Here is a 26,304-nt window from a genome sequence, read left to right as displayed (position 1 = left end):
GAATCTAAGGACTGAGATGGCCAGGTATGTTGATCAGAAGCCAAATACAACCTCTACTTATCTTTTCTAACCTTTCCTTAAGTACAAGACCTTTTTTCAAGTTAATAATTTAAGCATTGTACCTATTTTATGTGAGGCAATCTACTAAGAGTGTGTATATATATATATATTTCATTATATTTATATTTTTAAATTATTATTATATATATTTCATAATAATTTATTTTATATCCACCACAACTCCTAAAGGGATGTGTTATTATTCCCACTTCTTATGTGAGTCTTAGAGAGGTAAAACAACTTGAATAAACAGAAAATTGCAGAATTTAGAAACAAACGCAGATGCTAGACCCCAAAAACATGTTCCTAGCCTCAATACTAGATCACCTTGTCCCTTCGGTTCAAGTGTATGGGGTATTGATATCTCCTTTAGAATTGATGCTTAATTCTATGGTCAGATCCTAATTTACTTTACATCATAACTACTTAATATTTGAAACAAATCAGAAGCAATTGATAAAATGTCTCTTTTTCTTATAGGTATATCTTTGCTTTATTAAAGTGTACCCCATTCTCTAGGTTTCCTAGTCTTAAAATCCAGGTGACTAAATTAATTCAAGAAACTACTGTGTTGGTTGGGGGAAAATATATTATAAAACTGGTTACCATGCCAAGACTCCTTACAAAAGTAACAGTCTATCCATTATCTATCCATTATCCATCCATTAACAGGTTCTAGAAAATAAAGTAGCTGAAACACACAAAAAGAAGATAATATAAATTGAAATTAAAAGGAATAATAAAATACTTCTGAAATTCTAATATTATTTTATTATTGATTTTTAAAAATTCATATCGATACATCTAAAATATTGCTTTTTTAGGAACTATGTACAATTATGCATAATTTGTGTTTCTTTTAAAATGATAAATTTGACCTAATTTAAACAAGTATTAAAGAATATAGATACTGAGAGCAAGAAATGACTGGGAGTCATATAAGGCCAGGTATTTTATATTTTCAAATAATATTAAGTTTTAGGGCTAATAACTGCATAAAAAGAAATTAACAAATGCCCTTTCTGAACTCAATTTCATAATCTTTAAGTGCCAGAAGAGCTTTAAGTACCAGAAGTGCTATCCAGTTGAGACTTGGAGGTGTGAAATGATCAATGGCGAAAAGGTGAACAGTTCTTAACATAAAGCTTATGACTCAACAGATGTTCAAACTTAATTCATTGGTTATATGGTCTTTTCGTTTCAGACCAAGGTAGCTTATACCATTGACATTTGACTTATAAAGCTAAGTATCAATTTAAAAGCAGTGCTATTGGTGTTATTTTTTGCCTATTCCAATTTTCTCTTTTTGAAATGTGTTGTTACACATTTGCATTTCAACTTGCATGTTTTCATTTTTGCATTGTCACACCCATGAATTATCTTTTAAAGAAGTTTTGTATATTCTCAGCTAAGAAATATATGAAAAACCAAGAAGCTTCTAAAAGGTTCATACAAGCATAAACAGGGAAAAGATACATTTATCTTATTCTAATGATCCTCTCAGAAGCATATTAGGAAGAAAATTATCCCTATGATATAAAGTTTATCCTAGACTTCATTTTTCTTGCTTATATATACAGTAAAGTGATTAATATTCATAGAAGCCTGATTTTTAATTTATAGCCCTGATTTTTCTCAAAGTTTCCAATTAGTACCAATAAATTGGTATGATGGAATTCCATCCTGTATTTTACAGCTAGATACTCTTCTAAGTGTTCCTGCATTATAAAATTCCCCATCTAAGCACCAGTCACTGGATTCTAGAATGCAACTGAATGTCCGAAGGTTAATATCATTACCAAGGTAAACAACCAAATGTGTGTAATGTTGGAAAGAGGGGAGAGGGTTGGGACTAGGATTCTGAGGCATCACAAAAATATGAGTGGAAAAGAGATCATTGGTATACTATATTCTACAGCTCTCATGAAAAGTGTTTGCCAGAAGTAAAATATCCTTCTGGTCAATAATGCTGTCACAATAGTCTATTTCTATGAGTGTCTATTTAAAATTTTGGTATGCTTTTAGTAAAAATTTAAACTATATTTTTCTCATATTATGTAGTTTAATTCATATTATTTCAATAAATATGTCTTGGTATGGTATAGATGTACTTCATTTCAAACACTTAATACCCTTTAATCACTAATTTGAAATTATAAGTGGATGCGCATATCTATCTGTATATTGTATACAAGTATGATTAATCATGTCCGTATGTGTTACCATATGCATTTATAAGAACTTTAATCAACTGTTCCTGGCCTTATGCCATAGTATCCAATCTGTACTGTCAAAGAAATTGGACCTTAAGTAAGTATCTCTCAAACTAGGTCATGCCACTTATTGCTTCTGTTTTTTCAGATGCTTTGCCATTACCTGAATAGATCAAAGGATTAAAGAAAAAAATGTTCATGAGATATAAAGCTGTGGCACCAAATTTGTCCAAATAACTTGAATTGTTATCATTATTATATTTTGATAATGCGTGTGTGGGGAGGTGGGGGGGTGTTGTTTCATTTCTCTCCATGCCTTCTTAGCCCAGAAGAAGTAAAAATATAATTGATTAAATACAAAATCAAATATCCATAGCCAATTAAATAACTACCTTTGCACTCTGTATTTGATTCCAGTAGCTCTGTTAGAAAGGAAGGAACTCAGCTCAGTGTCTCAGGGAAGTCAGATACAGTGAGATGAGAAACCAAAGTCAAGAAAGCAAAGTAAATTTTAATGCTCTTTGCATAGAGTGACAGAATGGTCCTGCTTAAGGTGAGATAGGCCTGGATGCTCATTCTGAGGCTTCTTTTATGTGGTTTTGGCAGGGCAGAGAACTCCCTGATTGACAGATCTTAGCTCTCTAGGCTTGTTCTGATTGGTGAAATGAGAACATGTGCTGTGCTGTGCCTGCGCTTTTGATGTTTCTTATCTGGGGAGACCCTGGTCATTTCCTAAGTAGCTTCATCTGATTAACTCTCTGAGTCATCTCGGGCTCTCTGGTTCTATCAACCCACTCCCTGAGTCATTTTGTGGGGGCCCTCTCTCCTTTTCATCCCGCTTATTTCTGTCTCTTTGCCTAACATCCTTATAATATGTATTGCATGTGATGGGGACATCTTGTTGTTAACTAGTCATTACAAATACATTTGTCTTGACACACATAATTTTCCTGCCTTCCTACCTCTCTCTCCATCTCCTTCTGTCCCTTTCTCCCTCCTCCTTCCTCCTTTCTGTTTAAATACCTAACCCTTAAAAAATTTTGTGTGTGTGATTTTTTATAACTCCTCTTTTGTGTACATTCTTGAATTTTCAAAGGGAAATATATTTGGTTCATGTGTGAAGAAGTGTATTAATTTTAAATATAACAATATTTGTTAAGCAAGGTGCTTTTGTAATTTGTGCATATGGAAAGACACTGCTTACATATTTCAAACTGGAGATTGTTAAATGTTATAGTTTATAAAACTGTTATTACTGACACCATCTGGATAATGTGTGGTATTAAAAAGTCTGAGTACATACATAAGTTAAAGCTACTTTCTCATTCCAGGGGGTTGTAATGAAACTCCATGTAGAAAGGAGTCTATATAAGGAAAGAACATTGCTCAAATTTGAAAGGGGACAACAGAAGGCAAGTGAAGTATGCAGGAGTTTTATGGGATTTAAGATGAAGAACAGCTAATAAAATTATGCTTTCATGACTGCATGGCAGGAGGGTCAAGGAAGTTTAACATGAAATTACCAAATGAAATATTTCAAAGATATTCACAGATTTAAATGGAGTCAGCCTTTCCTGTAATTTAGACCTAGAAGCTTAGTGTTTTAAATTCATAACTGATGAGTTTACTTGTGAAAGTCAGATTTCAGACAGGATAAGACAACTATCTGGGTCTCTGAGCTTGAATTAAAAGTCCTTTGGGGAACAATTTAATGAAGAGCTTGAGAAAATGAAGAGATAAGAATCTAATCAGCTGCTGCCTACAGTTTCAATATCAAATAGTTGCATTTTTACCCCATGTCAGACTGGTCCATAAGGCAGCAACCTCCATCTCCCAGTGCCATAGTACAGAGTCTCACAAGCTTTTAGAACCTGTGTGGTTCGGACTATCCCCAGAGTGGCTTCCAAGGGTCTTTGGAATGACATCTCCATTCTGTCTCTTCTTTCAGAGGTTAAAAGAAACACAATCTCTGCTTTTTTTTTCTCTGACACATATGGTCTTTACATCCAAAGTGGATATCAAAAGCTAAATGAAAAATATAACATCTTTTCAAAATAAGTGAGCTTATTACCTTCACATTAACCAGTGTTTCACAAATTTTTGTTTTTTAACTACCAAGAATTCTTCTATTATTTACTTCCTGTTCCATGAACTTTTAAATTTAAAGAAAAGAAAAAGTCTGTATAATTTACTCAATAAGTAACAACTCAGTACCCATTATTTTTCCCCCTAGATAAGTCATTTGGAGATTCTAATAATCACAATAGAATTAAGGGCAAAACCCTTGAAAAGAGAGGATAACACCCCCATGAAGATTATGAAAGCTGAATATTGGTTTTCTACCTTGGCTCTGCAGCTTTCCAACCATATAACCATGAAGTTTATTTAACCTTCCTATGCTCCTTCCTAATCTGTGAAAAATGGGAAAGCAGTGGTACCCACATGATGCCACTGTGGGGACTAAATGTATTCATATGTGTAAAGCACTTACATAGTATCATTATATAAGTGGCTATTGCTCTTGATATTTTAATTAGCCTGTGGAAAGTTAATAACAGTAAATGTATGACTCCTTTAAAGTTTTATTTCTTTAACCATTATGACTTTTGAAAAATAAAAAGATTCTTGGGTCTAAGAGGGCTCAGAGCAGAAATCACTGTGATAGCATTTACATCCCTCAAGGGGAGATGTGGTAATTGCACTCATTTTCATATTCCTGTTCTTGGTAACACAGATTTTTGTATACAGACTCAATAAATCTGTTGATAAGTTTATATTTTCATGTTTCTTGAGGCAGATATTGTATATATGCATCTATTCTAAAGGGTTCCTGATCAAATTTGGCTATAATATTTTATAACATACACTGTTTTAGTTAGTTATTAACTTTTATCATTTGAACTGGTTACATTGTAACAACTGACAACACTTACAGTTAATACTGGTTTGCCAATTTCTTAACAGTGACAGCAAGAAGAATTGCCCTAAACTAGAACCTGAGTAAAGAATTTCTTTAATTAAATAATTGAGAAATAGTTAACAACGGAAACTGGGCAAACATTTAGGGAAGATAAAGAGCACAGAATAAGCTAAGCTTGAACTGTAAAGACACTTAATTAGCCTGTCACCCTTGACTTAATATTGCGTATTTGTAAAAGCCCACCGCATAAACTGTAAATGTTACATAATGAAAGATATCTTCACTTTTATTATTTTACTAGTAATATTTCTTTGATCACTATCCCCAACCAGGCTGTGTCTTTAGAAAAGGAATCATTGAGACAGGTTTCCATATTTTAGCTGCATTGGCCAAATGTTTTCATTCCCAAAGCTGAGAATAACAGCTATATGAAGCTGAAATTTAATGCACTAAGTCTATTCTTGGTCAAAAGCAAGCATTCAGGGTTGTAACAAATGTTGGCAAAGACCAGTCAGCGGGAATGGATAGCTTTGTGTGCAGTAGGATCATGGCATGTTATCTAAGGACACATCAACCAGAACTGATTATGTCAAAACAGGATTCTCTAAGTGAGAGCCTTGAAGTCAGCACTTCCTAAAGGATAAACAGCTCAGAATATTCCTGTGTAAGGAATCTGAGGCTTCTCTTGAATGCCTTTGAATTCTCTTGAGTTTCTCTTTGAAATGTTCTGTGGCTTAGTTAGACTCTATGTATTGAACATGTGCATATCTCCATCTTTCTCATCATATCTGGACATATTTCTTCTTAATAGAGTATTTTTAATGTACATTTTTTTTGAGATGCTCCAATAAATTTGTTAACAAAGCTGTGATCTGCTGTCAGTAAACCACTGATAAGTTGCATAAGGTCAGTTAAGTTCACGTTAAATATAAGGGAAGTAATGCACTCAAGGAATATGATCGTGGGGTGGGGGAGAAGGGACTCATTAACACAGTGGACACAGTGGAAGAATTCTTACCTAATTCTAGTTTCCTCTTTATACTCTATAATAATTACATACTCTCTTTCACCAGCATCTTTCACATGCCATGTTGTTTATTTATATCACTTTTTCATTAACTCATAGCATTTCTTCTCTTCTTTTTTTTTGTGGATAATAAAACTCCAGCAAAATCTTGCACTCAAGAAAGTACCCCTAATGACTTGTACAAAATTAAAGAATAACTAAGATTTTGTGAAATAAGATATCATATCATAAAGGCCATTTTTATATGAATTACAAGGTCCTAGGAGATTTCTTCTTTAAAGTTTAAAATAATATCACTATTATTTTATAATTATCCCCAACTCAGAGTGTTCCCTAGTACTGCTTCCACACATCAATTTATGCCTTCTAAGAACTCCTCCTGAATGATGTGAATCAACTAGGCAGGCTATGGCTATGCTCAACGTTCTAAAAGTGAAAGAAACTGACTGCTAGGTTTGAAGATTGGGCAACTATCAGATGAGGACTATAAATCCTTTAGAAATAATTGTGATATTAGCAAAATAAAAATAATATGTGCAAGCACCATAGGAACACATGGCCAAAATTTCCTCATTTTTAAAGAAGTCTTAGTCCCAGAATATGTGTCCCAGAATTATAACAATGTACTTCTAAATAACACATGGGTCAAAAAGAAATATCAAGAGAAATTTAAATATTAAAATACATTAAAGTGAAATAAAATTTATCAAATTTTGTGGGATGCAACAGAGCAATGATTAGAGGGAAATTTATAGCATTGAGTGTATATATTAGAAAAGAAGAAAGATCTAAAATCAGTACCCTAAATTTTTACTTTAGGAAACATAGGAAACTAGAAAAAGAGGAGAAAATTAAATCCAAAGTAAGCAGAACAAAAGAAATAAAAATTACAGCAGAAATCAATGAAATTGAAAGCAAGAGATCAGTAGAGAAAAATCAATGAAAACAAAAACTCATTCTTTGAAAAGATAAATAAAGGTGAAAAGCCTCTAGCCAGGCTAACTAAGGAAAAAAGAGAACATGATAAGTTTCTACTTTAGGAATCTAGAATGGTAAGAAACACAAAACTTTCTCAGTAAGACCACCACTCCTTTTCAACATCAGGTTGCAAATTCCAGCTAATAAAATAAGAGAGGGAAAGGAAATTAAAAAGTTGCCTAGATTGGGAAGGAAAAAATAAAACTGTTTATGTTTGCATGTGACATGATCACCTATAAAGAAAATCCAAGAGAATCAACCAAAAAATCCCTGGAATCAATATGCAATTATAGTTATAGTGTAGGATACAAAGTTAATGTACAAGTAAGTGGAATTTAGCATTTTGAGCCTGATAACATTTATATTAGCAATACAAAAATGAAATACTTAGGTATAAATCCAACAGAATTTATATGAGATATACACAGAGGACTACAAAAATCTGATTAAATATATCAATGAGCTAAATAAATAAATATTCCATGTTCATGCATAGGAAGACTCGATACTGATAGGATATCAGGTCTCAATTTTATCTATAGATTCAATGCAACCCTTTTCAAAATCTCAAAAAGTTATTTGAAAAATGGACTGATTCTGAAGATTATATGGAGAGATGAAAGACCCAGGTTAGTCAACTTAATATTGATGGAGAAGAATGAAATCTAAAGACTGACACTACCCAATGACTAGACTTACTATAAAACTGAAGTAATAAGACAGTGTGGTATTGGTGAAAGGAAAGACAAATACATCAATGGAATAAAATAGCCCAGAAATAGACCCAAATCATCTTCAGAAAAGAAGCAAAGGCAATACAATGGAGCAAAGACAGTCTTTTCAACAAACGATGCAAAAACAACTGGACGGTCACATGCAAATAAATTAATCTAGACACAGAACTTAACCATACAAAAATTAACTGAAAATGTATCATAGACTTAAATGTAAAACACAAAACTATAAAACTCCTGAAAGATAATATAGGAGAAAGTCTAAATGCCTTTGAGTGTGGTGATGATTTTTAAGATTCAATACCAAACATACCATCAGTGAAAGAAATAATTGATATGGTGGACTTCATTAAAATTAAAAACTGCTCTGTGAAAGACAAATGAAGGAATGAGAAGACAAACCACAAACTGAATGAAAATATATTTGCAAAACACATTTCTCTTTATGATGCTCATGAACTGTTTTCCAAAATATATAAAGAACTCAAAACTCAACAATAAGAAAACAAACTACCCAATTTAAAAATGGACCAAAGACCTTAAAAGACATATCACCAAAGAAGATACATAGATGGCAACTAACTATATGAAAAGATGCTCTATATCATGTCTTAAGAAAAAAGCAGTTTGAAGCAAAAATAAGAAAGCACAACACACCTATTAGAATGGCCATAATCTGGGCACTGACAACACCAAATCCTGATGAGGATGTGGTGCAATGGGAACTTTCATACACTGCTGGTAGAAAAGTAAAGTAGGACAGCCATGTGAAAAGACAGTTTAGAGGTTCCTTCCAAAATTAAACATATTCTTATCCTACAATCCAGCAATAGCACTCCTTTGTATTTACTCAAAAACTTGAAAACTGATATCTACACAAAAGCCTGTTCCAGATGTTTGTAGCAGCTTTTTTCAATTGCCAAATTGAATTAAAGCTTTGTTTAATTGCTAAAACTTGGAAGCAAATAAGAAAGATGTCAACAGTGAAAATTACTCAGCATTATAAAGAAATGAGGGGAAAAAAAGATGGCAGCATGAGAAGTGAGAGAGAAATCTCCCAAATGACATATAATATGAAAATACAGCAAATAAAACTATTCCTAAAAGTGACCAGAACTAAGATTGCACCAGCCAGTCTACATCTGGAAAAAGAGAACATCACACAGAAAACGGTAAAGTAATAAAGCTACAACCTGGCAGGACTTGAGTACTCCCCAAATACCAGTTCACTGGCTTGAGGAGGACAGTCAGAGCAGGGAGGGAGTAGAAGTGCTGGACAACTAAATCCTCAGCCCTAGAAATCTACTCCAGGAGCATAAACCCATATTGCATGGTTTTTTTGGAGATTAGAGGGGTTGAAAACCAAAGTCAGAGACTGAGATTCTGGCTGTGGACAAAAGAAAGGCAAGCTCTTTGAAAGACTTCCTAACAGTGAGAGAGCTGATAAAGAGGCAAGGATTCAGGAGAAGGAACAGGTGGAAAAAATCATCCCAACACACTTGACCCAGAAGCTTAGGACTTTCAGGAACTTCAGGCACTCCATCCACCTGGCTGGCAATGCAGCCCTGATGTCCCCCCACCATGATAAGCAGCCTTCTGCTCCTTCCTCCCTGCTGGCACCTGTGCACAAACCTGCTGCCCCTGCCCCCAGACTAGCTGGAGGAGAGCCCCACCTAGAGCTTAAAGCAGAGGTTGCTCCCTATGTGTGGCTCACTGTTCCTGACAGCAGAGGCAGGCACTGCAGCCAGGGAGCATGAAAGGGCTTTGTCCTCACAGCAGGCACTGGTGCCGCTTGCCTAGGACCCCCCGCCATTGCTCCAGGCCAGTTGGAGGGCAGCCCTGCCTACAGGAGCTTAGGAGTTTACTGCAGAGGCTGCTATCTGTGTATGGTTCACTGGACCTAACAGCAGAGGCAGCACTGCTGCCAGGAAGTAGGATACAGCTTGCTCTTTAGAGTAGACACCAGTACTGCTTGCCAGTGACAACTGCCATTGCTTCAGGTACTGGGCAGCTCTGAAGAGAAGAGCTTCTGGGCACTAGAGTGTGCCACCTATACAAACCTAATATTTTGAACTATCCAATAGGATGATTAAAAGGCAGAAGAACTTTGTTCAATCCCAAATCCCTCAAACACCAGAAGGAGGGCTTAGTGAAACTGAAATCACCAATATTACTGAAAAAGAATTCAAAATAAAAGTCATAAGCATGCTAATGGAGTTACATAAAAATATTCCACACCTCAGGGATGAATTTGATAGGGATAAAGGCACCTTAAAAATATAGTAGCTGAAATGAAACATACAATGGAAGGATTAAAAAGCAGATTAGATGCAGTAGAGGAGATGGTAAATGGAATAGAAATTAGAGAATAGGAACACAAAGATGCTGAGGCAGAGAAAGATTAAAGGATCTTTAGGAATCAAAGAATATTAAAAGAAATGTGTGAACAATTCAAATGGAACAATGTTCCTATTATAGGTGTACCAGAAGAATAAGAAAGAGAGAAGGGGATAGAAGGTGTCTTTGAAGAAATAATTGCTGAAAACTCCACCAATCTGGGTAAGGAAATAATCTCTCAGGCCATGGAAGTGCACAGATCTCCCAACACAAGGGACCCAAGGAAAACAACACCAAGACATAATAATTAAAATAGCAAAGATCAAGGACAAGGACAGAGTATTAAAAGCAGCCATAGAGAGAAGAAAGATCACATATGAAGGAAAATCCAACAGGCTATCATCAGACTTCTCAGGAGAAACCTTACAGGCCAGAAGGGAGTGGCATGATATATTCAATGCAATGAAATAGAAGGGCCTCAAACCAAGAATACTCTATCCAGTAAGATTATCATTTAAATTTGAAGGAGGGATTTAACAATTTCCAATAAGCAAAAGTTGAGGGAATTTCCTCCCATAAACCATCTCTGCAGTGTATTTTAAAGGGACTGCTCTAGATGGAAGTGCTCCTAAGGCTAAATAAAACTACAATAAACAAGTAGACCAATTAATTACTAACCAAATGCAAAATTAAATCAGCTAACCACAAAGTCAGTGAAGGAATACACAAAGAGTACAGAATATAACACCTAACATATAAAGAGTGGAGGAGGAAAGAAAAGAAGGGAGAAAAATAATCTTCAGATTGTGTTTATAGTAGCATAATAAGTGAGGTAAGTTAGACTGTTAGATAGAAAAGAAGCTGTTCTTGAACCTTTGGTAACTGTGAATCCAAAGCCTACAATGACAAAAAGTACATATCTTCTGATAATCACCCTAAATATAAATGGACTGAAAGCACCAATCAAAAGACAGAGTTGCAGAATGGTTAAAACAACAAGACCCATCTATATGCTGCCTACAAGAGACCCACTTCAAACCCAAAGACATACGCAGACTAAAAGTGGAGGGTTGAATAAAAGATATTTCATACAAACCATAGGGAGAAAAAAGCAGGATTTGAAATACTTGTATCAGATAAAATAGTCTTCAAAACAAAGAAAGTAGCAAGAGACAAAGGACATTATATAATGATAAAAGGGTCAGTCCAGCAACATCATATAACCATTTTAAATATCTATGTATCTAACACAGGAGCACCCAAATATGTGCAAAAAATACTAACAGAATTAAAGGGAAAAATAGAAGGCAATGCATTCATTTTAGGAGACTTCTACACATCACTCACTCCAAAGGACAGATCAACCAGACAGAAATTAAGTAAGGAGACAGAGGCACTGAACATCACATTAGAACAGATGGACCTAACAGACATCTACAGAACACTCCACACAAAAGCAGCAGGATACACATTCTCAACTGCACATGGAACATTTTCAAGAATAGATCACATACTAGGCCACAAAAGGAACCTCAGCAAATTCAAAGAAATTAAAATTGTACAAACCAATTTCTAAGATCACAAAGGTATGAAACTAGAAATAAATTGTACAAAGAAAGCAAAAGGTCCCCAAAGACATGGAGGTTTAACAACATGCTTCTAAATAATCAGTGTATAAATGACCAAATAAAAACAAACATCAAGAAATATATGGAGACAAATGAAAGCAACAGCTCTACATACCAACTTCCATGGAATGCAGCAAAGGCAGTTCTAAGAGGAAAGTATATAGCAACACAGGCCTATCTCAAGAAAGAAGAACAATTCCAAATGAACAGTCTAAATTCACAATTAATGAGGCTCAAAGTTAGCACTAGGAGGGACATAATAAAGATCAGAGCAGAAATAAATAACATTCAGTAGAATAAAACAATAGAAAGAATTAATGAAACCAAGGACTGGTTCTTTCAGAAAATAAACAAAATAGATAAACACATAGCCAGATTTACCAAGAAAAAAAGAGAATTTATACACATAAACAGAATCAGAAATGAGAAAGGAAAAATCACCACCAAAATACAAAGAATTATTAGAGAATACTATGTAAAATTATATGCTAAAAACTGGATAACCTAGAGGAAATGGACAACTTTCCAGAAAAATACAACTTTCCAAGACTGACACAGGAAAAACAGAAAATCAAAACAGATTATTAGCAAAGAAATTGAATCAGTAATAAAAAAACTACCAAGAACAAAACCCCTAGATCAGATGGCTTCACCACTGAATTTTATCAGAAAATAACACAAGACGTAATACCCATCCTCCTTAAAGTTTTTCAAAATGTAGAAGATGAAGGAATACTTCCAAACTCATTCTATGAGGCCAGCATCACTCTAATACCAAAACCAGGCAAAGACACCACACAAAAAATTCCAGACTAATATACAGGATGAACAAAGATACAAAAGAACTCAACAAAATATTAGCAAACTGAATTTAAAAATACATCAAAAAGATCATCATTTGAAAATCCATCAACATCATCCACCACATAAACAAACAGAAGGACAAAAATCACATGATCTTCACCATAGATGCTGAAAAAGCATCTGACAAAATTCAACACCCATTCATAATAAAAATAAAAACTCTCAACAGAATGGGTATAGAGGGCAAATACTTCAACATAATAAAGGCCATATATGCAAACTCACAGCCAACATCATAATTAACAGTGAGAAGCTGAATGCTTTTTCTCTAAGATCTGGAACAGGATTAGGATGCCCACTCTCCCCACTTTTATTCAACATAGTATTGGAGGTCCTAGGCATGGCAAACAAACAACACAAAGAAATAAAGGGCAACCAGATTGGTAAGGAAGAAGTCAAACTGTCACTATTTGCAGATGACATGATATTGTACATAAAAACCCTAAAGTATCCACTACAAAACTGCTAGAACCAATATCTGAATTTAGCAATGTTGCAGGATTCAAAATTAATACACAGAAATCTGTGTATAGTGCATTCCTACACACTAACAATGAACTAGCAGAAAGAGAAATCAGGAAAACAATTCCATTCACATTTGCATCAAAAAAGAATAAAATACCTAGGAATAAACCTAACCAAGGAATTGAAATACTTATACCCTGAAAACTACAAGACACTCAAGAGAGAAATTTAGAGGACACTCATAAATGGAAACTCATCCCATGCTCTTGAGTAGGAAGTATTAATATTGTCAAAATGGCCATCCTTTCTAAAGCAATCTACAGATTCAATGCAATCCCTATCAAAATACCAACAGCATTCTTCAATGAACTAGAGAAAATAGTTCTAAAATTCATATGGAACCACAAAAGACACCAGATAGAAAAAAACAACCCTTAGAAGGAAAAATAAAGTGTGAGGGATTACATTCTCCAACTTCAAGCTCTACTACAAAGTCACAGTAATCAAGACAATTTTATACTGGCACACAGAACAGACCCATAGATCAATGGAACAGACTAGAGAGCACAGATATAAACCCACACATATATGGCCAATTAATATATGATAAAGGAACCCTGGATATACAATAGGGAAATGACAGCCTCTTCAACATCTGGTGTTGGCAAAACTGGACAGTTACATGTCCAGAATGAAACTGGATTACTGTCTAACTCCTTACACAATAGTAAACTCAAAATGGATCAAAGACTTGAATGTAAGTCATGAAACCAAAAATTCTGAGAAGAAAACACAGGCAAAACTCTCTTGGACAGAAACATGAGCAACTTTTTCATGAAATTTGTCCCCAGGCAAGGGAAACAAAAGCAAAAATGAACAAGTGGGACTATATCAAACTAAAAGCTTCTGTCCAGCAAAGGACACCATCAGTAGAACAAAAAGGCATCCCACATTATGGGAGAATATATTCATAAATAACATATCTGATAAGGGGTTAATATCCAAAATACATAAAGAATTCACACACCTCAAAACCCAAAAACTAAATAACCCCTTTAAAAAATGGGCAGAGGATCTGAACAGACACTTCTCCAAAGAAGAAATTCAGATGGCCAACAGGCACATGAAAAGATGGTCCACATCAGTAATCCTCAAGGAAATGCAAATTAAAACCAAAATGAGATATCATTTAATACCAGTTAGGATGGCCAATATCCAAAAGGCAAGCAACAACAAGTGCTGGCGAGGATGCGGAGAAAGGGGAACCCTCCTACAGTGTTGGTTGGAATGTAAATTAGTTCAACCATTGTGGAGAGCAATATGGAGGTTCCTCAAAATACTAAAAATAGAAATACTATTTGACCCAGGAATTCACTCCTAGGAATTCACCCTAAGTAAACAGGATCCCAGATTCAAAAAGACATATGCAACCCTATGTTTATCACAACATTATTTACAATAGCCAAGAAATGGAAACAACCTAAGTGTCCATCAGTAGATGAATGGATAAAGAAGAAGTGGTACATTACACAATGGAATATCATTCAGCCATAAGAAGAAAACAAATCCTACCATTTGCAACAACATGGATAGTTGTAGATGGTATTATGCTCAGTGAAATAAGCCAGATGGAAAAAGACAAGTACCAAATGATTTCATTCATCTATGGAGTATTAACAGCAAAGCAAAAACTGAAAGAACAGAACAGCTGCAGATTCATAGACTCCAAGAATGGACTAGCAGTTACCAAAGGGAACTTCCCAATGGGTTGGGAAGGGGGGGTGGGTAGGGAGGATAAGGGGATTAACGGGTATTATGATTAATGCACATAATATGGGGGGGCACAGGGAAGGCAGTATTGCACAGAGAAGACAAGTAGTGACTCTATATCTCTCACTATGCTGATGTACAGTGACTGTAGTGAGATATGTGGCAGGGACTTGATGATATGGGAGCATGTAGTAACCACAATGTTGCTCATGTGAAACCTGAGCATACGAATATATATCAATGATTTCCTAGTAAAAAAAAATGAAATGAACTATCAAGCCATGAAAAGAACTGTAAGAACCTTAAATGCATATTACTAAATGATAAAGCCAATCTGGAAGTGCTACATACTGTTTGATTCCAAATATATTCTGGAAAAGGCAAAAGTAAAGAGAGTGAAAAGATCAATGGTTACCAAAGGTTGTAGGGGGTGGTGTGGAGGGATAATTAGGCAAAGCACCGAGGATTTTTAGGGCAGTGGAAATACTCTGTATGATATCATAATGATGGATACATGTCATACATTTGTCACTCAGTACCAAGAGTGCACTGTAATGGAAACTGTGGACATCAGTTGATTATGGTATATCAAATTAGGTTCATCAGTTATAACCAATGCACAACTCTGGTGGGGGATGCTGATAATGGGGAGGCTATGCATGTGTAGGGGCTGCAGGCATATGGGAAATCTCTGTACCTTTCCTTCAATTTTGCTGTGAACCTCTCACTTCTTTTTTAAAACATAGTCTTAACTGAAAAAATACTTACCTGACCATGGAATATTTTATAAGGGGATTTAAGACATTTTTATTTTCATGTCTTTTGTAACCAATTCTTGTTTCAAATGATTTTCTTCATTGTAAAATAATTCTGTAATTTCCACAAGTGGTACCACAACTTTCCAGCTTTTCCAGTTTGGGAATATTCAGGGCCATGTATATTTCCCCTCTTATCCTATCTTATCTTATCATATCCTATCTGCCAGACTCTGTCAATGATTCTTGCTTCTATCAGAATGTCCCAATTCATTACCATCTGTATCCTGAACCATAGCCAGATCCCATAACTCAAAGCCCGCATCTGGTTTACCATGCTCCTTATTTCACTTGCAAAGTGTTTTGCCTTCGTATTTTTACTCTGCTTTGATTATTTCTCTCTTCAGTGAGACATTTCTAATGGTCTTTAAGGTAAAATCTAAAATTCTCCCTTTGTCTTTGATGTATCTTCCTCTATTCCATATGGATCTCCTTTTCCAGCTCAATATTTCTGCTCACATACCTTCTCTGGTAGGTGGAATAATATCCTCAGTTACTTATTTCACATTCCTCTCCCCTGCCAAAGAGCCTTTGTATTGCAAAGGGAAATAAAGGTTACAGATGTATCAGGGTTACTAATCAGCTGACCTTGAGAGCAGAAGATTATTCCTCATTTTCCAAGTAGGCCCAAAGTAATCATAAGGGTAACAGGGTCCCTATACATGGAAGAGGGAGGTAGAGGGGAGACAGGGTAGTATGACAAGGACTTAAACTTCGAAGTTGGAAGAAGAGGTCCATGAATCAAGAGAAGTAGATGGCCTCTAGAAGTAGGGAAAGGAAAGAAACAGATTCTCCTCTGGAGGTTCCAGAAAGGAACACAACCTTGATGATACATTGATTTTAGCATGAGACACTTTTGACTACTGACTTCCAGAACTCTAAGAAAATAGCTTTGTGTTTTTTTAAGACACTGTGGTAATTTGTTACAAAACCAATAAAAAAATAATTCATCTTCTATTAAATTCATCCTACTGATTACTTAGAGCACATCCTATTTTCAGTTACTTGCTTCTTAAATATTCTTATCTCTTTAATTACAGGATAAATTAGTGAGAACAGGGAGCTAATGCTGCTATATAACTAAAGATTGTGCTAATAAACACTATGTAGCCTTGGATATGACAGATCCCTGGTTGTCTCTACTTATAATTGGTTAGCTTGGGCAATTTTTTTACTACTTTTGATAAATATCTATCAGAGAGGCCAATTCTCAGACAGAAAAGATGCAGTGACAGTTTTGCCACATAGCATTCATAGCTCAATTTGCATGGTCAAGGAAATTTTTCACCTTAATTAGTTAATAAGAACAGTATCTCTGAGCAGTTACTGTTTAATTAACTAAAGTAGGAAGCTAAACTCTAGTAAGGCAAATGGATTTCTGTGTGATTAAGTACTTATAAAAAGGAAGAATCCAAATTTATGGTTATCATGTTTGTCTGATTCCAAGGTCCTGAACTGTCCTGATTTCCAAAATGGTTGCTTACAACAAAATTAAACAAGCCACTCAGTACTGGGCCTCAGTGTGTGGATTTAATTCACATATGAATTCCTCTGACTCTTAATAAATCCTTAGAAAGCTGTAGTATTTCACATTCAGCAATGTTATGTAGGGAATATCTAATGAATTTGGAAACCTCTAAATCAACATTCCAGGGAGAAAAAAGAAGAAAAGTAAATAAGAGGGAGAAAAACCTGTTTTCTTTATTTATAATAAAGAACTATAATGATTGCAAATTACAAAGGCCAGTAGGCACATATGAGTGCTAGAATTACACGTTTTAAAATTGAACTTGAAATTATTTTTTCCCTATTTAAAATAAAATTATGCTCTTTTAATAACATAATTCATTCTGTGATACTTAATGATAGACACATAAATACTTCCTAAAATCCTGTATTTCAATCTAATTCATCTCCATTTAATGAACATTTACAGATGTAACACCTACAAGAGGCAAGAGATGATTTGGTGATCCTAGAATCTCCTGGAAAGACATAGCAAACACTCATGACCAGGCTCCACTGTTACAACAGACTCTCTGGAAGTGCAGCTATGCTTGAGTATTTCTGTATAGTTCCAAGTTGATTCTAATGTACAGTTTCAGAAACCATTGAGATAGGAGACAGAAGATATGTTCTTTTTATATAGTTAATCTCCCTTTCCCTCAGGTAGAGTAAAAAAGTGGAATAGACTTCAACAGTTGCTAAAATTGAAAGATAACCAAGATCACTGCAAAAATAAAGGTGATATATACATACGTTGTATGGAGCATGCTTAAAAAGAATAGTTGTGGAGGGGAGGGCTGTGCAACACAGAGAAGACAAGTAGTGATTCTACAACATCTTACTATACTGATGGACAGTGACTGTAATGGGGTTTGTGGGGGAGACCTGGGGTAGGGGAGAGCCTAGTAAACATAATGTTCTTCATGTAATTGTGGATTAATGATAAAAAAAGTTAAAAAAAAGAATAGTTGTGGGTATTTTGGGAAAAAAGGTGATATTTTGGTGAGCTTCAATATGAAACATCAACTGTTACAGAACATGTGCTGACAATTTAAATTCGGTTCTACAGTACGGGAAAAATATTGACTTTCATTATACACCTGAAACAAATATTTTTAGAGGTTATCTAGTTCTATTCTTTCAGTGTAGTTTTGATTTTGGCATCTGCGGTGATTTCTGTGCTCAACAATTCCCTATGCAAAATTGAAGACCAGCTACAAAAACTATAGCCACGTACTTCATGAATAAACTACCCATTTATTTAGAAGAAAATCTTTGAATTTCTATACTGGATGTTGCATTTTCCTACCTAATTTCTTTTTTTCTTTTTTAAATAGAAATAAAGTTGATACACAGTATTATATTGGTTCAGGTGTACAACATAGTGATTCAGCAATTATATACATTACTAAATGCTCACCATGGTAAGTGTAGTTACCATCTGTCAACATACAAAGATATTAAAAATATATTATTAATTGCATTCCCTATGCTGTACTTTCATCCCCATGACTAATTTATTTTATGATTGGAATTTTGCACTTCTTTATCCCCTCCACCTAGTTCATCCATCCTGTGAACCCTCTCCCCTGCGGCAACCACCAGTCTATTCCCTTTGTTATGTTTAATTTTTAGATCCCAGATATGAGTGAAATCATACGATATTTGTTTTTCTCTGACTTTATTCACTTAGCATCATACCTTCGAGGCCCATTCATGTTGTCACAAATGACTGGATTTCATTTTTTTTTATAGCTGAGAAATATTCCACTGTGTATGTGTATCACATCTTCTTTGTCCATTCATCTATCCATGGACACTTAGGTTGCTTCCGTATGTTGGTTGTTGTAAATAATGCTGTGATAAACATAGGAGGACATATGTCTTCTCAAATTAGTGGGGTTTTTTTTCCTTTGGGCAAATTACCAGAAAAGGAATTACTGGATAGTATGGTATTTCTATTTTTAGTTTTTTGAGAAGTCCACATACAGCTTTCCATTGACTGCACCAGTTTACATTTCCATCAGCAGTGTATGACAGTCCTATTTTAAAATATTACTATTTGTTAGAAACAGGAAAATGGTAAATGTATTGGTAGAATTTTTTTAAAGAGTATGTAACAAATTAACACATTTATATTTGTATTCCCATTTTAACATTCAAATTTACTAATTTGAGATGAATCCAATCCAAGCAGTGGAGCATTAAGCATAGTGAAGGTGATGACAAATCAGTAAGTACTATAAATCTATAGTTGAAAATGAAAGAGCTTGAAAAATGTTATAGGTTTCAACTACTAGGAAAGCTTTGGTATTGTCTAAAGAAGATGTCACAAAAGCTACTTAACCCTGAAAGGATCAAAAAGGGAGGGAATATAACTTTCAGAATGAGTTATAAGCAACAGCTAAACACTGACCATTAGAACTAATCACAATCAGAAGCAAGTTAGAGGATTATAGAATCAGAAAATTCTCCCATAAAGTCTGAACAGAGATGTCACCTGGGAACTGAGAATACTGTCTGTAGATTTTAAAGTGTTCTTTCCAGAAAAATAAGTTGAAAAATGGGTTCTGAAAAGTAAATCAGTGGCTTCCATCAAGATGCAACAGTTCCATTGCTTCCAGATACTCACTCATAGACCTAACAAAAACCCTTTGACAGAACAGCAACAATCATAGCAAGACAGTGAAAATCAAGAAGCCTAGGAACCTCAGGACTTGTGGAATAACAAGGTGACAAGTTCTTTGAGTTCCTTTACTGCCTCCCATATATCTAAGATAGAGCACTGCAGGAGCCTACAACCTGAAATTGCCAATGGACACAGACAAAAATGTTTCAAAGAAAAGCCTGTACTTCTTAGTGAAAGTAGCAGGAAAAGAACATCCTAACAACAGAAAACCTTTCTGCATTACCTGCCCTATTCCCACTATACACACACCAAAAATCTGTACATGCACACACACACACACACACACACACACACACACACACACACACTTACACACAGGCAGGTATTTTGTGGGTAAATTTAATTTCATTTAGGTAAATGCCACAAAGTGTGATTATTGGATTATATAGTAAGAGTATTTTTAGTTTTGTAAGAAACTGTTAAACTGTATTCCAAAGTGGCTGGACAATTTTGCAGTCCTGCCAGCAATGAATGAGAGTTCTTGTTGTACCAAATGCTGAGTGGAAAAAGTCAATCCCATGATTCCATTTATATAATATTTTTTAAATAACATTATATAAACTAATGATTTCAAGGGGTCAGGCATGAGCGTGAGGTGTATTGTAGGAAGGAGGTGGATGTGGCAATGAAAGTCCATCAAAGATCCTTGTGGTGATGGATGTGTTCTGTATCTTGAATGTAACATTATCAATAGACTGATTGTTCTATTGTACTACAGTTTTAAAAGATGTTACCTTTGGGATAAACTGGGCAATGAGCATGTGAGATTTCTCTGTGTTATATTTTACAATGGCATATAAATCAACAATTATCTCAAAATAAATGCTTAATTTAAGACATTAACCAACTGCCCCTCCCTCATAAAGAAAACAGGTAAAGTTAGCTCTTTTGGCCTAAATTATTTAATCTCTATGAAGAAATTTGCATTTATATACAAATAAATGCCATATGCATATAGCTTATCAGTTTACAAAGCAATTTCACAAATGTTACCTCATGTAGTTCTTCCAACAACCTGATTAGTTTTCATCTCCATTTAATAGATAATGAAATTGAGAGACAGTGTGTGACTTGCCCAAGGTGATCCATCAGGTAACAGAGTAAGAACTCAGTCTCTGTTGTGCACATATGCTTTTCTCACAAATTCACTCCCTTTGGCTTTCTTCTGTTCACATGTCTAATCCCTATTCCAAGAATTAGCTTCTGTGTAAAGATTTATTTCTCAATAATTTTTACCCTTTCTATGTGGCTAGCTGCTTTTTTTATCTGATAAATTGTTACATCTTTTATTTTTTTATTGAATGACACACTATACAGATTTACTAAAAGAAACAGTAGAATAATTATGAAATTAGAAAAAATACAATCTGTTAATAACACGAGAGGAAAAAAGACATGATATATTATTGAGGCATGGTATTTACACAGGAAAAACTGTTTTTTATTATTAAGGTATCATTGATATACAATCTTATGTTGGTTTCAAATATACAACACAGCGGTTCAACAGTTTCCCATATTATTAACTCCTCAACCTCTCTAGTACAGTCACTATCTAACAATGTAGTAAGATGTTACAGCATCATTAACTATTCTCCATGCTATACTACAGTCCCTGGGACCAACTTATATTACGATTGTGAATTATTGTGCCCCTTTATTCTCTTCTCTTTCCACCCCATCCAAACCCCTCTCCATTGGTAACTACCAGTTCCCTCTCAGTATCTGTGAGTCTACTGCTATTTTGTTCCTTCTGTTTTGCTTTCTTTTTATACTCCACAAAAAAGTGAGATCATTTGGTATTTGTCTTTCTCTGCCTGACTTATTTCACTGTGCATAATATGCTATAGATCTATCCATGTTGTTGTAAATGGCAGTATTTCTTTTCTTTTTATGGCTGAATAATATTCCATTGCTTATATGTACCACCTCTTCTTTATCCATTCATCTATTAAAGAAACACTTAGATTGTTTCTATATATTGGCTATGGCAAATAGTGCAGCGATAAACATAAGGGTGCATATGTCTTTTAGAATCAGGGACTTTTTCTTTGGATAAATTCTTAAGAGTGGAATTTCTGGATCAAATGGTATTTCTATTTTTAGTTTTTTGAGGAACCTCCATATTGCTTCCCACAATGGTTGCACCAATTTAAATTCCGACCAATAGTGTAGGAGGGTTTCTTTTTCTCTGCATCTTCACCAGCATTTGTTATTTCTTGTCTTTAGGATAGTGGCCAGCCTAACTGATGTAAAGTGCTATCTCATTGTGGTTTCATTTTCATTGCCCTGATGATTATGGACGTGAAGCATCTTTTCATGTGCCTATTGGCCATTTATATTTCTTCTTTGAAGAAGTGTCTGCTCAGGTTCTCTGCTCATTTCTTAATCAGGTTATTTATTTTTTAGGTGTGGAGGCATATGAGTTCTATGTATATTTTGGATGTTAACCCCTTATCAGATGAATCATTTATGAATATATTCTCTAATACTGTCTGGTGCCTTTTTGTTCTCCTGATAGTATCCTTTGCTGTACAGAAGCTTTTTAGTTTGATGTCATGTCACTTTTTCATTTTTTATTCTGTTTCCTTGCCTGAGGAGATGTGTCCAGAAATAGATTATTCATGTTATGTTCAAGAGATTTTTGCCTGTTTTCTTCTAAGAGTTTTATGGTTTCATGACTTGTATTCAGGTCTTTGATCAATTTCATGTTTACTTTTGTGCATGGAGTTAGACAATAATTCAGTTTCATTCTCTTACATGTAGCTGATCAATTTTGCCAAGGCCAGTTGCTGAAGAGGCTGTCAATTTCTCATTGTATATCCAAGACTCCTTTATCATATATTAATTGATGCTATATGCATAGGTTTTTATCTGGGCTCTCTATTCTGTTCCATTAATCTATGGGTCTGTTCTTGTGCCAATACCAAATTGCTTTGATTACTGTGACTTTGTAGTTGGGGACCATAAGCACTCAAGCTTTGTTCTTCTCTGGATTACTTTGGCTGTTTGGGGTCTTTTGTGCTTCCACATGGAATTTTAGTACTAGTTCTAGATCACTGAAGAATGCTGTTGGTATTTTGATAGGTATTATATTGAATCTGTAGATTGCTTTGAGCAGGATGGCCATTTCAACAATATTAATTCTTCCTATCCATGAGGATGGGATGTATTTACATTTATTGGTGTCTTCCTTAATTTCTCTTATGAGTGTCTTGTAGTTTTTAGGGTATAGGTCTTTTAACTCCTTGGCTAGGTTTCCTAGGCATTTTATTCTTTTTGATGCACTTATAAATGGAATTGTTTTCCTGATTTCTCTATCTACTAGTTCATCATTAATATATATGGATGCCACAGATTTCTGTGTATTAATTTTGTATCCTGCAATTTTGCTGAATTCAGTTATTACTTCTAGTAGTTTTGGAGTGGATTCTTTAGGGTTTTTTATGTACAACATTATGTCATCTGAAAACAGGGACAGTTTAACTTGTTCCTTGCTGATCTGGATGCCTTTTATTTCTTTGTGTTGTCTGATTGCCATGGCTGGGACCTCCAGTACTATGTTCCATAGAAGTGGAGAGGTGGGCATCCTTATCTTGTTCCCAATCTTAGAGGAAAAGCTTTCAACTTTTTGCTGTTAACTGTGATGTTGGCTGTGGGTTTGTCATATATGATTTTCATTATGTTCAGGTACTCACCCTCTTATACTCATTTTGTTGAGAGTTTTATCATCAATAAATGTTGAGTTTTGTCAAATGCTTTTTCAGTATCTATTGAGATGATCATGCAAATTTTGTCCTTTTTTTTGATGTGGTGTATGATGTTGACAGATTTTCAAATATGTACCATTCTTGCATCCCTGGAATGATTCCTACCTGATCATGATGGGTGATTTTTTTCATGTATTTTTGAATTCTTGCTAGTATTTTGTTGAGTATTTTTTCATCTATGTTCATCAGAGATATTGGTCTGTAATTTTTTCTTGTGTGTGATATCTGATTTTGGTATTAGAGTGATGTTAGCCTCATAGAATGAATTTGGAAGTATTCCCTCCTCTTCTGCTTTTTGAAATACTTCAAGGAGGATGGGTATTAGCTCTTTTTTACATGTTTGGTCAAATTTAGTAGCAAAGCCATCTGGATATGGGGTTTTGTTTTTAGGTTGTTCTTGATTACCAATTAGATTTTTTTTTAGTTGCTGATAATTGGTCTGTTCAGTTTTTCTGTTTCTTGCTTGTTTAGCCTTGGAAGGTTATATTTTTCTAGAAAGTTGTCTATTTCTTCTAGGTGGTCGGTCCATTTCATAGTATTGTCTAACAATTCTTTGAATTTCTTTTGTGTTCATTGTGATTATTTCTTCTTCATTTCTGATTTTGTTCATGTGTGTACACTCTCTTTTTTTCTTGATAAGTTTGGATGGAGGTTTATCTATTCTGTTTATTTTCTCAAAGAACCAGTTCCTGGTTTCACTGATTTTTTTTTCTTTTGGCTTGTTTTTCTCTTTTTTATTTATTACTGCCCTGATTTATTATGTACCTCCTTCCACTAACTTTGGGCTTCATTTGTTCTTCTTTTTCTAGTGTCTGTAATTGTGAGTTTATACTGTTTATTTGGGATTGTTCTTGTTTTTTGCGGTAAGCCTTTATTGCTACATACTTTCCTCTTAGAAACTGCCTTCTCTGCATCCCACAGGGTTGGAGCTGTATGGTTTTTGTTTTCATTTGTCACCATGTATTGCCTGATTTCTATTTGAGTTTGGTCATTGATCCACTGACATTTTAGAAGCATGTTGTTTAACCTCCATGTGTTTGTAGTTTTTTAAAATTTTCTTTGTGTAATTTACTTTCATACAACTGTGGTCTAAGAAACTGCTTGATACAATTTCAGTCTTTTTAAATTTACTGAGGCTCTTTTTGTGGCCTAGTATGTGATCTATTCTGGAAAACATTACATGCACACTTAAGAATGTGTATCCTGCTGCTTTTAGGTGGAGTGTTCTATAGATGTCTGTTAGATCCATCTGATCTAATGTATTGTTTAGCACCTCTGTTTCCTTATTTATTTTCTGTCTGGTAGATCTGTCTATTGATGTGAGTGCTGTGTTAAAGTCTCCTAAAATAAATGAATTTTATTCTATTTCCCTCTTTATTTATGTTAGTATTTGTTTTACATATTTAGTTGCTCCTGTATTGGGTGTATAGATATTTATAATGGTTATATCCTCTGTTGGACTGACCCTTTATTAATATGTAATATGCTTCTTTGTCTCTTATTTCTTTCTTTGTTTTTGGTTCAGTTTTTTTTGGTGAAAGTAGTGTTACTCCTGCTTTTTATTCCTTATTATTTGCATGAACTATCTTTTACCATTCTTTCACTTTTACCCTGTGTATGTCTTTGGGTCAGAAATAAGTCTCTTGCAGGCAGCAAATAGATGGGTCTTGTCCTTTTGTCCATTCTGCCACTCTATGTCTTTTGATTGGTACCTTCAGTCCACATACATTAAGGTGATTATTGATATGTACTTATTGCCATTTTATTGTTTTCTGCTTGTTTTCATAGCTTCTCTCTGTTGCTTTTTTTTTCTCTCAATACTCTTGTTTTTTGCTGGATTTCTTTAATGTTGTGATTGGATCTTCCTTCCTCCCTTTCTTTCTTCCTTCTTTTCATGTGTATCCATTGTATGCTTCAGTTTTGTGGTTACCAAACATTCGAGGATAGCTTCCTAACTACATAACAATCTATCTTAAATTGCTGATTACTCTACTTCAAACACAATCTGAAGGTCTTTTTTTTTTCACTAGTGGAAAAAAACTTTTATTGAATGTCTGAAATCATCTGAAAGTTAGGTAGTAGATTTTGTATAATGTAGTATTACAAATTTTTACTTTACCACTAAAGTTGTAAAGATCAAGGTACATTTAAATTAGCAAACGCTTGTGTGTTTTATTGACATTCAGTTTTAAGTAGATATGTCTCAGAGCCCCTGCTATTCTTTTTTTTTATTTCAGTATCATTAATATAAAATTACATGGGCAACATTGTAGTTACTAGATTCTCCTCATTATCAAGTCCCCACCACATACCTCATTACAGTCACTGTCCATCAGTGTAGTAAGATACCATAGAATCACTACTTGTCTTCCTTGTGTTAGACAGCCTTCCCTGTGCCCCCCTCTGTGCTATATGTGCTACTCGTAATGCTCCTTATTCCCCTTCTACTTCACTTCTCACTCACCCTCCCCAGTCCCTTTCGCTTTGGCAACTGTTAGTCCATTCCTGAGTTCTGTGAGTCTGCTGCT

At 34.7% G+C, this 26,304-nt stretch overlaps 1 long non-coding RNA gene across 1 annotated transcript in view; it reads left to right on the top strand.

The window, feature by feature from the left end:
- LOC108400265 (uncharacterized) overlaps positions 1–26,304 on the top strand; it is a 1,191,208-nt gene that overhangs the window by 607,216 nt on the left and 557,688 nt on the right. The gene's annotated exons all lie outside the window — the stretch shown is intronic.

Source organism: Manis javanica, chromosome 1 (assembly GCF_040802235.1).
Source record: "Manis javanica isolate MJ-LG chromosome 1, MJ_LKY, whole genome shotgun sequence".
In the NCBI taxonomy this organism is placed as follows: domain Eukaryota; kingdom Metazoa; phylum Chordata; class Mammalia; order Pholidota; family Manidae; genus Manis; species Manis javanica.
The sequence above is the reverse complement of the archived record's forward strand: the minus strand, read 5'-3'. Positions and strand labels throughout refer to the sequence as shown.